The sequence below is a fragment of the Seriola dumerili genome, unplaced genomic scaffold (assembly GCF_002260705.1).
Source record: "Seriola dumerili isolate Sdu_G_001 unplaced genomic scaffold, Sdu_1.0 BDQW01000331.1, whole genome shotgun sequence".
In the NCBI taxonomy this organism is placed as follows: Eukaryota; Metazoa; Chordata; class Actinopteri; order Carangiformes; family Carangidae; genus Seriola; species Seriola dumerili.
In genome coordinates, this window is record NW_019174586.1 from 8,896,867 (window position 1) to 8,901,771 (window position 4,905).

Genomic DNA, 4,905 nt, shown 5'->3' on the forward strand with positions numbered 1-4,905 from the left:
AAGACAAATGTTTGGAGAGGGGACTAGACAGAGAGCGCCAGATCTGCACCTCAAAGATTTCATGGCGCTGAAACCCCTTGATTTTATTGGCACAACATTTACTTTGCCCACTAGCCTTGAGCGTGATATTAACATCGTATGTGTTTTTAATTATCCTCATGTGAGTACCTGAAAATATGTTATTGTACTATGAAATAAACAATAGACCTGGATGCATTGCAACTTTTAGAGGAAATTACTTGTGAATGGTAGAACTAAAAAAAGGTTTTTTATTAGCAGTAATCAAAGTATACTGCATACATAACAGCACATGTGCTGCCTCACTTGGCTAAAGGAGAACAATAACCCAGTAAAATTGATAATTAGAGCCCTGGCCTCCTTAGAAATGACCACACAACATCCTCATGAATTTTTATGGATCTATCCCAGACACTGCTAACTTTAGAAACAAAGGAAATTCAAACCAGTTTCCTTCCTTTAGTCCAAGTTTATCTGTTTATATTTATTTCTGTGAGAAAATGTATTTTTGGTGTTTTAGGATATACAATACCTCGCAGAGAAGGAAACCTTAATATGCAAGAAATAATACATACTGAAGTTCAACTGTATTTGTTTCAGTGGGATGTAGTCCTCATTTGTGGGAATATTTACTTTTCATCATGTGCAGAAGCTATCAATATCTCCCTTGATGTTTTGGGGTGAAATGGCAATTTATGTGAAAATAAATTCTGTCTATATTTTGCAGCAAGTGACGTTGTTCTCAAATGACTGCTCCCACCCTGTTGAGAGGTTGGTATTTCAGTGGTGGACGCAACCGCGGCTGTCTAATAACCCTCTGAAAGGGTGAAGTGCATCGTGTGACACCTCTGCTGCTCCCTCACTAAAGGACACCCCTTACCATGGCAACTGCATAAACATCTGTCTGCCTGTTCAAGGGAGCATCGTGAGGGAATATACAAGACTGCAGTTTTTATATATAAGAAGAGACTCAGTATACTCAGTGTATATGTCCATATGGCTCCTCAGTGGTCTGAGAGAGCTACATGTTAGAACAATGATCTAATATTTATGCAGGCTTCAGTGTGTTTTGTGGACAGTGTTGCACATGTGTGACATGGACGTGTGAAATTTGATGGCAGGTGGTGGGAACCATACATAATGTCCTGTTAAAGGATCGATACCAGTCTTACATTGGTATGGTAAATATGAAGCTACAGTCAGCAGCTTAGCTTAGCATAAAGACTGGAAACAGTGGGAAACAGCTAGCCTGGCTCTGTCCTAAAATAACAAAAAACCGTCAGCCAGCACCTCCTGAACTCACCATTTAACACGTTTTATCTTGTTTGTTTCATCCGTCATCATCATCATTCATCATTATTAAGAACAAGTTTTGGGTTGTTAATCATGCAGAGATCCATCCAATGGACTGTTTGACTCGTAAACACTATAGAAGTGCTGCAGAGAATCGTATTTGCATTAAAAAGACTTGAGTCATTGTTTGAATACTTTATTAATTACTTACATTGCACACAACTAAATAACTTTTATTGTCGGCTTATTTGAAAGTGGGAAACACTTTGACCAATTATTACTGAGTTTATTAAGATTTAATGAACTTAACATTTGTAAATACATAATTGATGTTTATTACTCTAATGCCTTACTAACAGTTATAATTACAGACCTGATGGTTCATTAAGGGAAAACTCTAATGACTTAGGCTATTAATGATTTGAGTGTTCATGACCAAACAGCATTGATATCACAACCTGCTAACCAAAAGGTTCTTCTTGTTAATGGTTCATAACTGATCTTCAGACATATAGTAACTGATTTATTAAAGCCATTAGTCACAACTTAAAGGATGACTTATTAGAAACTGCACCCCAAGCAGATGAATGTTACTGAAAGCCACTTCTCATTTCAAACTTCATACAACACTCATGATTCTGTCTTTCCTTCATCTTGTAGTTGTGTCACAACACATTTCGGGGCTCTGTTGATACATGGCATCCAAGACTCATTCACGCCCTTTAACATGTTTTACATTCCCACCTCATGCCTTGCATTACACCGAGGAGCAATTGGCTTGATGCTGACAGAGTCCCTAAACATTCAGTGTATAAGGAAGAGTTTACTGAAATGACCTCAGGGTGACTGGTATGCATGCAGTGACCTCATTTAAAAATGTTTAAGCTAATTTATGACAACATGATTTATGGCCAAACAACATTAACTATGTAAGTAGTGCAACTGAAGTACCAGAGTTTCAACTGAGTACTTCTTGTCCTAAAAATATTTATGGTACACAAGAGCATTGTTTGTTGCACAGTAATGGGCTACTGATTCACATAACTTAGTTCATATGAAAATTACCAAGAGCATTGACCTTTCAAAGACAATCAGAGTACTTAGTTTTTGCTGGGAAGTCTTTTTTAACTAATATATATTTTATGCTGAGTCCTGCAGACAAAGGCACAACAGTCTGAAAAATACATTAACTATTTTTCTAACCCTAAAGAGAAAATAATTTTGATTGTCTGTCAGTGCAAAAAACTTATACTAAAGTTATAAGTTACCATTAATAGGCTGAAAAACAAGTAATCCATATCCAAGAGCAGCTGATCTCTATCTCTACGCCTCAGTTGTGGCTGGCTTTTGCTTTCATATATTGTCTGGATTGTAAATGAAGCAAATCTAATGGGATAATAACCTGTCAAATATCCACGTAGAGCACAGAGCTGTTTTTCAGGAGTTGGTGAGTGTGTGAAAGAGCCAGAGGTTTGTTCGGGTGTCTCTTTTGTATCCTTTTGAGTTGTGTTGCTGGCACATGGTGAAAGGTCTATGGAGAGCTGCCAGCGGCTGAGGTCATTATAGTGTGAGTTTCTAGTAAACTGTGACCATGAAGTTACTTTCCCTGAAGCAGACACTGCAAACAAACATGCAGCCAGGACTCTGCTGTATGCGGTTTGGATTGAAGTCATTACTACAGTTTGAAAAGTTATTAACAGCAGCTAAGAGAGATTGTCCTTTGAACCCAGAACCATAGATGTGGTTTCAAAACCCTGTCCCATGCTGAGTATCTTTGAGCACAAGTCTGCCTCCAGCAAATGGCCTTTTCTGTATGACTCATTTTTTTCCTACTGACTTTGATAACCCCCACCCCCACCACTAACACCGACTAGCGCCACCATCAGGTCAAAATTTCAATTTCTTTGATACTTTAATTTATGACAAAAACACCAGCAAAACTAGTGACATCCCCATCAGCCATCACTCATTCTAATTTTTGCCTCATTTTCTATCAAATTTGGTTCAGAAATGAAAGGGTTACTGTCCTAAAACCCACGAAATTAGAAAATAGTTATCCAATCAGATTTTTCAAAAAGGTGCGCTCACTGTCTGCACCCGATCCTCCCGCGGTGAGAACGCAACAGAACTTTGTAGTTAGCAAACTAATTAAACATACCCAAAGTCGCCCGGCCGGAAGTTGAAAAAATTGGAAAAAGTGAAGGAGAAGAAGTCGCCCGACTGTCTGCAAAGGAGTTCAGATGACGATATGCATGACTTGGGATACTTTCGTTAAAGCTTTTGATCTGCGGATACGAACTAAACATAGGAGGAATGGACAGACAATCGGACCGCTTCAAAGTTCAGGAGTTGTCCCGGTACTTTGCATGAACTATAAACTGGTCGCCATTGAACAGGTGGGTTGTTAGACGGCTTAGCCCCCTCACTTGTATTTTTGGCTGTGTCTGTTTAAGCTTCATGTAGAAAATAGTAAAAACAACTAAATTAGTGGTCAAAATCCTGAAGCCCTTTGTCTGTTTGGGTAGTGGGACATGAAAGTCACGTCCTTCAGTTTCCTATTGTGGGATGATCCCGTGTGTTAGGAGACGTTGGCAACCATAGCCTCAGCATTTCACTCAAGGCATCGTTGTTCCTGCAAGTAGAAGCCCACATAGCCACTCAAGGCTTATTTTATAATGAGGAAACCTTTATAATAAACAAAATCACAATGATCATACAGAACATCATCATTCGCAGACAACATAGCCTTTGTCATTTTCCCCTTCAGTATACAGTATAAGATTAGTCACAGAGCACTTGGCTAAAATTAGGGAAAAACTGTTCTTTGCTAAATACTGAAAAGATCAAAACTGACTTAAACCATGATACACAACATGTTTACATTTTCAATATTTAACTAAAAACAGAATCTGTCTCTAACAAAAGTGTTTATGTTGCCTAAACCCTAACCTCGTGTGGGACCCTGGATTTGAACCCTAGTCTTTGGTGCCAAAGTCCTGCACCTCTTGAGTCTCTTCCTTACAACTTTTGTACAGTGCAAGGACAGAGCATCTCCTCCACTTGAAACAAAAAACAAAACAAAACATTGCCAGGGAACATAACCCATGCAGCAGTTACATTTCCTTGAAAAATTGGCAAAACAAATTAGTAGTATAATAAAAGTCATTTCGAGGGGACAGGGTTTTGCATGCTGTACTGTATGTATCGTTCAACTTATGAATCTCTCCTTGTTTTAAAATTTCAAAACTTAATGCTGCCAGCCTTGCTTTAAATTAGCTGCTCTGCCACAGAACAATAATTCTCTGAATAAAACGACATGAATGTGACAATTAAGTTTGTGAGCTGACATGTGATTGAGGGATTATTTCCTTGAGGCGGCTTCCATCGCTTCCAGTGGCTGCCAGGTGACTGACAGAGAGAGAAGTGTAGAATAACACACACTCTGACACAAAAACGGTCATCTCATTCATAGTAGAATAATAATAAAGATTTTGAAAAAAAGTTAATCTTTTCTCTGTGATGGATTACAGTGCTTGAGATATTTTGTCAGTGTCATGTCAGTGTTGTCTTTATGCTGCACTATAATGAATAAAA